The sequence below is a fragment of the Ambystoma mexicanum genome, chromosome 4p, assembly GCF_040938575.1.
Source record: "Ambystoma mexicanum isolate Mex_15411 chromosome 4p, UKY_AmexF1_1, whole genome shotgun sequence".
Classification (NCBI taxonomy): Eukaryota; Metazoa; Chordata; class Amphibia; order Caudata; family Ambystomatidae; genus Ambystoma; species Ambystoma mexicanum.
In genome coordinates, this window is record NC_090927.1 from 1,277,797,121 (window position 1) to 1,277,809,627 (window position 12,507).

The following is a 12,507-nucleotide window of genomic DNA, read 5'->3' on the forward strand; positions in this document are numbered from 1 at the left end:
TTCCAAAAGAGCTTGGTGCGAGTCGCAATTAAAGGAATGGTTCGGTCAAAAATGTTTATTGGCTCTACGGGTCGGCCATGTGTTTTTAAGCCTAAGTCGCTCGATTTTAGAAAAATTTCCTATGGACCTTACCCGAGTTTTCATCCATTAAACACACGCGAAAACAGGCAGTAGGGCGCCGCCATTTTGTGATAATCCTATCACTTGCCGCATTGCCCTGGCTGACCTGCTTTTGCGGCACTAAATCATATCCCCCGCCCCTGAGCCTGTCATCAGCAGACGCGTACCGCCCATTTCACAATGCCAAAGCACGTCTCGTGTCAACATTCGCTGCGCTTCAGCTAATGACGTGTTGCCATGGAAATGGCAGGACGCCTCTTTCCTCAATAAGTATAAACAGACCGTTTCACAACACACAGCAGCAGATTTTCAATTCCATTCCTCTCTCTGTGTTACTTTGAGTATTCTGTGACTCGTTTCTGTGCTCTGGTCAGCTACCTTCGTTGCTTGTAGCCCGTGTGAACAGATACCAGTACCACCGCTATAAATTATTTTAGTTTGTTTAACACACAATGGCTACAATAATGCCCTACATGTACGAGCCCGAGTATACCGAGGAGGAACTACTGGAAAGGAAAACACGCGAAAACGATGGGTCTTCGGACGGCAGTTGGGAGGACGATTCAACAGCTGAAGAGCCTGGACCTAGTCGCATGGACGGTGTTTCCACCTGGTGCACATGCAATCGGTGCAAGCTAATGCCAACCGAGGAGGAGAACTGCTGCTGCTGTGAAAACTCAGGATGCGTGGCCTACATTTCGGAAGGTGAGCCACGACCGCAATGCATCACCGAGCTGCCAGACTTCAGGGCAGCCTGCCTCACACGGTCCGTGATGAGGATAATGATGGTGCTTATGCACGAACTTCGCGCAACTGTTCGTCCTCGTAATCCGAGTAACGAGTAAGTATACTCTGCTTGTCATGCCACTCCTATTTCATGGTCTTCTACTATATCCAAAATTACATATACATATCATTGTAACGCATGAAATTTGTTCAATAGTGTGCAGTGTCCAGAAAGCATTTGTCCGAGCAGAATGCCATTAGTTACAAGAATTGTCATTGACAACAAACGTTTATTAAACTTATCTTGGTCATTTAAAAACAGTTTGTTTCATTCCTTTTCACAGGTGGTACATGCTGGTGGCCTATCGTTCCTTTACATGGTGGCTTCACGGGAGGCTTGGACACCGCGTTCGAAGAGTAATACCCGCCTGTGCCGTTCGTGCCATAAGAGAAACTTTCCCGAGTGACAGTGGTCAGTACAGGGGATTTGCTCTCGCTGTGCTGCAACCTGACCTGTACAATGTATAAAGTCTTGTATTTTTGAGTCATCAAAATAAGATACAAAATAAAACACCACATATATTTTAACAACGGTTGTTTCGATTTTTTAAATGAATCAAGTGTGTCTCCATTCAAGGATGGATGTCAGACATCTGTGCTCCGAATGGGTGAAGGTCAGGTCGCTGTGAAGCAGGGTGGTCACTATCTAAGCTAACATAATATATTCTCAATGATGCATGCACTAAATAACACTTGTTCAAAGTCTTTCAGTCGGTTATGTCTATAAAAGTCACACATATATCTATATATACTATCAATTAACATTGGATTATACAGGCCTTAGGTTAAGGGTCTTGACGACTATAATACACTGTTTGAAGTGTGGGTCTGTGCTCACAAGAATCTCCGGTATGTGACATTTGTTATTGATAGGCAACAATATACTGCAGTAGGGGTCCAATGTTAGTTGGGGATCTGCTAGGTGGGCAACCTTGCAGGGACACAGGGTCAGAATGGCAGTAAGTTTCCACTGGCGAGGGTGCGTGGGCAAGGACATGTTTGTGGAGATTAACGAGCTATGTGCTTAGTTCAGGCTGGTTCACATGCAGCAGAGTGATCTCAGAGGAAGAGTGATGTGTTACATTTATTAGCTGTTGCAAATACCTCTGGAGTTTTCCAGTCAGAGTGGGAACGAGGGTGGGGGCCATGTGCTCTGCGCAGTGAGGCCTGGTCACCAAGATGGAGTGGAAAGGGGGTACAAAAATGCATGCCCCGTGTCCTGCTCAGTGGTCCCATCTACGCGAATGTCAACCAAAGTTAACATCACATAAGGGCAAGGGGCGAACCCACTACTGGAGGCGCTTGGTCCGAGTTTCTACTGAGAAGTAAAGGATGAGAGGGGCCTGACGGCCCCTCGCTCCGACACACTTGCCTGCACGCCCCAGGCCCATCCATCCCACCCCCCTCTATCAAAGGCGGTTCACACCCGGGGATGGGCACTGGCATGGGGGGCTGTCACAGGCGCAAACGGCCAAGGTGCCAAACAGCATGTACACTTCAAAAGGTATCCCACGCCCAGGGGCCATCGCTCACATGGCCTCCTCAGACCCCGTGTCTCCAGGCAGGCCTCCCCTGAGGCAGGCCGCCCTCCTGCAAACCACATAATACCACGACATACACACGTCATTCATTCACAAACACACCCCTGTTTCTAATACTTTATAAACCACTTGATATGTCTCATGAGAACATCTTTGTGCTTGTTATGTCAATTGTTATGCTATCAATAGATCTATTTATTTTCATCTGTGTCAATTGTCATCGAATTGCATCCTTCGGGGGTCCAGTGTAAGCATGTTTCCTTCTCGTGCAAGACAGAACATCCAAGGGACGAGTCACATGTTCAGAATTTAGTCACATCATTTAAAAAGCTTCAAGGTTTTATAATAATCTAGATATTTACTTTTCAGAATTTTCAACAATGCCTGCCTGTTCGATTAGCGGTTGCCCTTCGAAGACCCATGCTAAATCTGAAGGCCCTACAATGCATGTATTCCCTAAAACTGTTGATCGAATAAGAGAATGGTTCAGACATTGCGGATATCCACCGGTAGAGCTTGAAAGTAGAGTCCAGCAAGTCTTTGAGGACAAGAGGGGTGATCGATACCGCATCTGCAGCCGGCACTTTTCCTCGAACATGTATGCCACATCTTGGGTAACAAAGAAGAATAAACGGCGAACGACACGAAAATTGCTTGCAAATGCTATTCCAACTCTATTCGTCCATATTCCGCCACTGGTGAGTCAAGTGTACAGATTTAGCTTTAGGCCCTGCGGTAGTGTATAGGTAGCAGAATGGATTAATTGATATTTTAGGTGTTGTGTCCCTTGTAATACTTTCGATATTGATATGAGTGTATAGCTTTTTGAATAAGGACATTGATCAATAAGTTATTTTTCGATTTTATAACCCCCAAAGGAAATCTATTTATGGGCACAGGGAACTGTGCTATATTGCACATTTTCAATAGCATTATTCTCAAGTATTCTGTCGGTTTACATGGCAATTTTTTAATATTTGCATTTCATTATCAAACAATAATTTACCTTTACAACTGCTTGACTATCCACTGAATCTAAAGCAAGAACCTTCTACATCCGTGACGTGCCCACAGTTATCAACCACTTCTAGCGCGTATCAGGTAATCATACTTGGCTATTCCACAACAGACTTGTTTTATGCATGTCAAGTAATAGTTTTTATTTATCGTATGCTTATTTTACCAATTGTTTGGTTAGTGCTTTCTAATTGATATAAACCTTAGTTGTCGTCCCATGGTGTTTGTTTTCAGTTATAATTAGTGTTATCCATACTAATGCAAGTACTGTCTTTCAGGGAGATGATGAAGCGTCCACCACATTGACAACAGCACTAGATGTTCTTCAGCATCACGAGGTATGGATACTGACAGCTCCATCGACCGTGATCATCAGGACTGGAACAATTGTCGTTTGATTGTTCTACACCATGTTTCATTCGTGGTTAGCCATTGATATGTACCTGTGCGGTAGACCCCAATTGTGTGTTGTGTTTTCAGTATTGTAATCCTTACTAATGCAAATACTATGTTTCAGGCAGTTGTTGAAGCGTCAACCCACGCACTTGATGCAGAGCCTGACATTCAAGTAATTCCATTGGAAGTGGAAGCGGGACCATGCGGATACGAATCGGCGCAACAGCTTTCGGAAGTGCGCGCCACATTTACAACATCCATAGATATTCTTCAGCAGCACGAGGTATGAATACTGACAGCTCCATCGAGCGTGATCATATAACGTGATTCCATTTGCTATACTTTCTTCCCTAATAACACAAGTACTGTGTTTCAGGGAGACGATGGAGCTTCCATTACAATCACAAGATCCCATTTAGATGATGCAGATTTAAAGAAATCAGAGAAATAAGTCGATTAAATCTGATCATATTTAAATATTACTTGATTCTTTTAGACAATGCATCATTTGTGGTTATCTCTTTATATGTACCTGTGCTGTCGACCCCAAGTGTGTGTTACATTTACAATATTGAAAACCATACTAACGCAAGTACTGTGTTTCAGGGAGTTGCTGATGCCTCCTCTCCAATACAATCATTCATGGCAGTCCATGCAGTGCCAGAGGTATGGATACTGACAGTTCCATGGAACTAGGTCATCAGAGCTCGAATACTTGTCGTTTGATTGTTCTACACAATGTTTAATTTGTGTTGAGCTATTGAGATGTACCTGTGTGTTCGTCCTCACGTGTATTTTATGTTATCAATATTGTGATACATATTAATGAAAGTACTATGTTTCAGGGAGTCGATGGAGCCTCATTCCATTCTGTCTATGCGGAAACAGAAAATATAGTCGTTGCAGCGCAAGAGGAAGGGAAGAGACGTGGAAACGAATCGGAGCTACAGTATGCAGATGTTGAAGGCCAAGTCAAGAAAGTTGCAAAGAAAAGAAACAAAAATAAGGTTAGTTACAATCAGTTCATAACTTTAGAATTTTTTTTGTGCTGGGGTCTATTTTATGTTTATTTCCAGTCAATTGTACTATACTTTATCTTGTGTTTAAACTGAACATCCCTTTTCCAATCTGTCCTCTAGTTACCTGTGGGTGTACGAACTATACATACACAGACAGTGAAGCGAATGAGAGATGTTGCTTGCCAGACCATTTACACTATGGAGGAACTATTAATTCAGACGCCGCGTGTTGAGACTAGAGATGCTCATGTCCAATGGCCAGAACATGAATTGAATTTGTCCGGCGAATCCAGTTAAGTTGTAATGGACCATTGCTACAGTGCGACTGCAACACCACAAGAAGATGATACTGAAGGTATTGAAGATAGCTCTGAAGTAGTCGCAGATCAATTCACACAATCTACACCCGCCAAAAAAATGCAACCCAAAAAGCTGTCGACAATGTTGTGTTCTCCCATCAATGTTGAAGTAACAGATGTTGAAATGACAGAAAATGAACCAGCAGCAGCATTCACTGACGCATCAGAACCTGATATCGGCGATATTTCTTTCAATTCTGCTGATATGTCCGCAACGATGCAGTCCGAAACAAGTGTGACACCGGATGACAGTCTAATGAAAGAGGGCAAATACATAGTATTCGACAGTTGTTTGATGGATATTATAAGTATGCTGAAATGTGGGCATTCCGTCAGAGGGAAAGTATGTGGGAAGCCATTGATTCATGTGACTCGTCAAAAACAAGGTAGTAACGTCAAAATACATGCCGCCTGTAGATTAAATCATACGTTCTCATGGTCTGCACAACCGATGCTGGGGAAACTGCCAGCAGGCAATCTACTGTGTGCAGCCGCATCACTTTTTAGTGGCTCCAGTTTTAGAAAGTTAGAGTCTTTCTTTCAGTTTATGGGACTTCATTTCATTTCTAAAACGCAGTACTACAAATACCAACATGATTATCTGTTTCCGGCCATTAGTGATGCTTGGAAAATTGAACAATTGTCTCTAGCAAGTACATTCGAAGGGAAATGATTCAGGCTAGCCGGCGATGGACAGTGTGACAGCCCTGGATTTTCTGTCAAGTACTGCACCTACCACTTTCAGGACATGGATAGTAAGAAAATTGTGAGTTCGGTGGTCGTGCAGGTAACACAATGTACATCCTCAGTGGCCATGGAGAAACTAGGATTTATAAAATCAGTGGAATATCTACAATCGAGGGGAATGCACATCGACCTCATAGCCACGGACAGACACGTTTCAATTGCCAAGACAATGAGAGAGCAGTTCCCACATATTAAACATCAATTTGATGTATGGCATCTTGCTAAATCAATCAATAAGAAAATCTCGGCTGCAGGGAATAAAAAAGGTTTGGAAAGTATTTCAGAGTGGTCCCAGTCTATCAGCAACCATCTTTGGTGTAGCTCCAAAACTTGTGAAGGGTCAGTAGAAATACTACTTGAAAAATGGCGGTCACTGATGCACCACTGTACCTACGTTCACTGCTGGTCAGAAAACCTACATTTCCACCAATGTGAACATGGCCCTTTGTCCCCAGAGGAGGCAAGGAAGAAGAAATGGTTGATTCCATCTTCACCGACACACAAAGCCATTGAGAAGATTGTTTTCGCTAAAACTCTATCAAGAGATTTGAGGGGACTGACAGAACTCTGTCACAAAGGAGGTTTGGAGGTGTTCCACAATATGTGCCTAAAGTACAGGCCAAAGCGCTTGCATTTCAGCATACAGGGCATGAAACATAGGACTCTACTTGCGGTCTTGGCCCATAACGAGAATCTCTGCCGTGAACAATCTAGGACTACGGGTAATGTAAGGATGCCTCGCTACACTAAGGTGTTTTCTAAAAGAAGTAAGCAATGGGTGATCAAACCAGTCTATGAGGAAATGGAGTTCGACTTTGTAAAAAGCCTTATTGTTGCTGTACTCGAGAAGCACAGATATGGAATTTTGAACGTTTCTGTGCAGAGCACTGATGCATTGCCACCAAACATTGCCACTGTGCCATGTCCACCCAAAGAAAAGCTGGTTGTGAAGTACAAATCCTGGTTTAAATAATTGTAATATGATTGTCTTTTTGTAAATAAATGTTATTGTACAGTGTAAATACAAAGTATGCTAACCCTAACCCCTCCCGTCAGCATCCTGGGTGGCGAACAACCTGGGTGTCATCTTTGACTTCTCTCTCTATTCACCTCATATCGCTGACCTTGTCAATATGTGTATGTATATATTTTTGTTGCTGTAACTAAGTTTTGCAATCTCATGTAAATGCTGCGCACTGTTAACCGAGGGGAGGCTTGCGTATTGCAAATAATAAAACAAATAAACAATAAATCTCACTTTCAACTCAACTCCTCGGGTATGTTATACTTTCTCTGACCTTCCCCCAAAAAGTCAATGTCTCCATAGTTATGGTTCTCTAGGGCTGCAAAGCTCGCGGACAACAAGGACAAAATTGGGGGCCTCAGAACGCGCCAAGTGAGCCGTTGCAGATGGGAGAGAAGCCAGTTCGCATTTAATATGCCAATTGCTGAATATTCTATAAACATTTAATGTTAAATAAATGTACTTTACCAAATGTACTGTGTTGCTGTTTGATTTGAAAGTACAGTTTCATATTCCGAATTGTGGCGCGCTGTGTTGTGAGTTGATCTGTGTGAAGTCGCGTAGAAGACGACTGGGCGCGTTTGCCTACGCAGCACAGTAACGTCATGGACAGAGGCGGGGAATGTGAATGTATTGCTAATGACAGGCTCAGGGGCGGGTGATATGATTTAGTGTCGCAAAAGCAGGTCAGCCAGGGTGATGAGGCAAGTGATAGGATTATCACAAAATGGTGGCGCCCTACTGCCTGTTTACGCATGTGTTTAATGGACGAAAACTCGGGTAAGGTCCAAAGGAAATTTTTCTAAAATCGAGCGACTTAGGCTTAAAAACACATGGCCGCCCCGTAGGGCCAATAAAACATTTTGACCGAACCATTCCTTTAAGTACATCAGCAGTTAAAAAGATGGAAAACTGATTTAACAGGTGGTCACCCAGAGATGGGTCCAGAGTTACAATGTCTTTGCAGCAGTCTTGTATGTTTAGCGAGATAGCAAAGTGGTCAATACAAGATGTTAGGGCTCCCCTCTTCCAAGTGTACCTTAATCCATGGTTCTGGAATGGCAGAAAAGTTATGTCCCACAATGCTAAGTGTGTGTTCCACATATTGCCTCTGCCAGCAGATGTGGATGCAAGATCGTAAACCGTGTTCCCATCAAAGGGTTCCAGACATTCCGCATTAAAATTGCTGCCCATAATTATCCGGCATGCTGGATAGTTTATCAAGATTTCATCAAGAAACATGTTGAGTGAGTCAAATGCAAAAGCAATTTTCAAACGGGCAGGGTTGTGATATAGGGTTACACATAAGTAGTACTCTGAAGTCGATACCTGAAAGGATATTAGAACTGCTATGAACAGAGTTGTTTTGAAAACTTCATGCGTGATAGTGTTCAAATTCGTATTTATGCAAATGGCTATGCCGCCATGAGGACGGCCTCTTGGGCCTCGTTCCGCTAAGATTTGATGAACAGTGAAACCGGGTAATGTAATTTTGTGCAAAGCCATGGTTTCTTGGCAGAAAAATATGTTGCACTTGTCAGCATCACACTTTTTGTTGAACCATGTGTATAGGTTTTTGAATCCACATGAGTTCCAGGAGAAAATCAACAATTTTTGTAAGTTGTTAGGTGGGCACATTCTCCATTGCGTGGTTCAGTGTGGAGGCCAATAAGGTCAGCCATGACCAGTCCTTACTGACATTGGAAAGAGAAACCAACTGGTTTATTACTTCCAATTTGAGCCCACCTTGATCGATGGGGGTGGCAGCCGGTGGAGTAGGGGAAGCAGGTTGGATCATTGGGATTTCATTGAAGGCTATGGCATCATCTAGAACTTCAAATGAGACCGGTGATAGCCTAATCATTTGAAGTTCACGTCTGTGTTGCAATACCAGGTCAGTTATGATGTTGGTTTGCACTTTGCACACCATCCTATAGGTGTGGGTATGGGGGAGTGTGTTCCATTCTATGTCATCTGAGTGGAGGGTTAGAAGTGCCGGAATTTTCCTGAACGCCTTTAGCAAGGCTGAGCGATTCAATTGTTTGTTTCCATAGATTTCTGGATCAGACTCCCATCCCAGTATAGTAGAGGATGGTGAAGCCCCTTTGTCTTTATAGCTTGGAGCAGGTGAGTGTTCATGGAATATCTCTCCTTCCGTCGAATCTGCCAATTGGACAGCCTCCCGATGGCTTTCGTATTCTAGTTGGTCAGGACTCGGCGATACTACGTGGGGCGGGTTGGATTGGGAACAGCCTATTAGTTGTTTCTGGAGCTGAGGTTTGGAAATTTGCGGAACTTCACTGTTAGTAGGGACTTGGTTTGCCACTTTCCCTGCTTGTATGACTTTGTTTGCTATGGGCTTGAAGAAAGCTGATAGCTGGGTTTGGTCATTACTGGGTGTCTTGTCTTGTATGTCAGGGGGCACACCAGAATTGGGTGCTACAGAGTGTTTTGGGTTCCTCGAGTTACTTCCCATTATTGCTTTTGCAAGCCGTGTCGTTACCATTCATACGGGGAAGAGGCTGATGGTCTCTTTTGCTTTCCTTGAAAGGTTCCTCTGGAACAGGTCCTTGCTCGTGCTGTGCAACCAGTTGCTCATCCTGGGGAGAAGGACTGGTTGCATCAGTCTCAAGATTTTTCTTTTTGGTATTTGCATTTTTACTTTTTTATTTTGTTTAATTTCAAGTGATTTAGCCACTACTTGGGGGGGGGGGGGTTTGCTGTCAGCCTTCCTTTTAAGAGCTCTGAGAAAAAGGCGCTTCTCCTTCCGGGAGGTGAAAAATTGGCATGCGCCAGCTGAATAATCACTCTTGGCTGTATCCTTGCCTATTGGGGAAGTTGTCACACTCCTGGGCTCCAAAAATAAATTAGTGAGGGCCGACGGACTATCAGGATGGAATATTGAATCCACCTCAGCATCCTCTTGTCGATCTTCACCATCAGTCAGATACTCAGGTGGATTGGCCTGAACAAAGAAGAGTAGTTGGTCAATCTTTTCAGTGTTTGTGGTGACCATTTGGCACAATTGGGCATGCATAAGTATCTGGTGATGAGAAGAGGCCAGAGGAGCAGCAACCGTTTGTGCCAAGGATTGCAAGAATGAATAAGTATTTGTCTGGGCTGGACGCTTCAATTCGATGGGAGCCGCATGTTCCTTATATTCAGTTTGAGTGGCAATGCTCACAGAATCAACCTTGGCAATTGTGTCTTTGTCCACAGGTGCACTCTCCCTAATTAGGGGCACTGCACCATCAACACGGATGGAATCAGCAAAGATGTACCCTTCTAATTTGTTGAGTTTGAAAAGGATTTGATTCAAGGAGGACTTTCAATCTCTGAGTTCTTAATGGGTATAATTGTGTCCTCGGTCCAATAAATGTAAGATCCGTGATAAAACCGATAGGATGCCTCTAGGGTCTGCATATCGTCTGCTGGATCCAGCAGATCAAAACCCATAGGAGGGACCGGAGGAATAGGAGTGGGCGAGGAAGCAGCGCCTGAAGTCAGAGGGGTCCGCTCAGTCTTTTCAGAGGAGGGGACCAATTTGGCAAAGTCCATTGTTACAGTGGTGTTTTTATTGGATATTGAATTTGAAGAAATGTTAGAGAGATCTAACGTAATACTTTCTTTACAATGTAGGTGGACATCAGCCCTTTTAAATGCAGGAACTGTCACCGGAGTACATGGACCGTCAGATAAGCGCACATGTTTTTCAAGAGCTGCGAGGACTGCCGGGGCGAGGATGGAGTTATCAGATGGAGAGGTGTTCATAAGATCTGGATTGCTCTCCCATGGAAAGGAGGGCTTGTCCATCCTCATACTCAGAAAGCTTTTTCGGGAAGCAGACATACGATCCGAACCCCCCTGAGTAACGGCAGCATTCAGACTGGGGAGAGTTATCAGTGCTAGTTCTGCTTGTGAACGTGCATATGCAAAGGCCACTTCGTGGAAGATTATGTAATTTGCAGATGCCAAGTTTGGATGAGCTGAGCGGCTTTGCACCCCCTGTGTGAATTCCATGTTAGCAGATTCTACAATGGGCGAAAGGGTAGTGCTCTCTACTGTTTGCTTTTTTGCGATGTATGCGTTTTCCCTCAGGTTTACGTGGAGAACAACCACTACGTAGAGAGTAGACCATTTAGTACAGGGAAAGGTAGCAACCCTTTGGGCCCTTCCGTGTGTAGACAGAAATGGCGAGTGCAGAATTCAGTGTGGGATCCTCCACAATGTCAATTAATTGAAGTGAATCAACATGTTAGAGAAATAATACATCAACCCATCAATCAAGTCAACCCTGCATGTAATGCACAGCTTCAACGTACCCACCCACTACTTTGTGGATGCTAAGCCAAGATCCTATGCGCATGCAGCAAGTAGATTTTGCTTCACTAGTTAAATTAACCTAGTTGCCTATTGTTCAACATTTGGCACTAAAGAATATCTGTGTATCTAAACGGCATTCGTATATAAGAACATTTATTGCGGGAGTCCCTGCTATGTCCCCGAGATGCTTGATGCTGCCGATAGTCGAATACCCTTTTAGAATGCAGTAATAGTTATATGCATAATAGCACTCTCATGGATAAGTGGTATATTCAGCCCCCATATTTTCGCGGATCCATTACCCGCTATCACCCTTTTTCCAATAAGTTTCTACAATTACCTGATTTTACTAGAGGAGCATTCCAAACAATCACCTCAAAGGCTAAACCGTGCCAGGAAGAAAGTGTGCCTCAATCAGGGTATGTGTGCAACCAGCGCGGGTGAGCTGGGTCGACGTGTTTTATGCTGCCCAAAGAGGCGTCACCACGCCAGGGGGGCAGGGTCGCGTATGAAGGGCGCACCTTCAAGGAAAGAGAAACAACAGAGTAAGTGCACGTTATATTAGGTAATTGCTATAAACAGTGTGATCAGGCAAGGGGGCATGACATGTGCAACCAGCGTGAGCACAACATGTATAGACAACAGGCACAACGTGCACACGTCATATAAGTTCAAGGGTATATTCAGTCCGGGGCAACGTTCCACTCGTATGCACCCATGTAAGAAAGTCACCTCTGTTTCCTTTTTAAAGGCCAGGCAGTTGGTGTTCCTTGAAAAGACATCCTGACGGCTCCAGCCTTTCAGAAGAGCAATGTGAAACAGAGTTCACACAAAGTTCAAAATTTCAGCTTCGGCTCCAGCAGCACCCGTCCGCAGTAAACAGTACTTCTTGGTACTTCCACGGTGCTCAAAATATTCTACAATTTCTTTTCATAGGTCCTCTCTGAACGCTGTGTCTTTTAAGGCTTCGGCCCTGAGTTTCCATGTAGGAATCCGTGCTCTGGGTGGCAAGTATTGCCATGATACAATCAGTGGCGCATGGTCAGAGAGGACTCTTGCTTTGTATTCTGACCGTACTAATTCCCCTGTCAACTCCGGTGCAATAAATATATAGTCTAGCCCCGTGTATAGGTTATGTGGGTTGAAGTAGTGGGAGTAGTGCTTGTCCTGTGGGT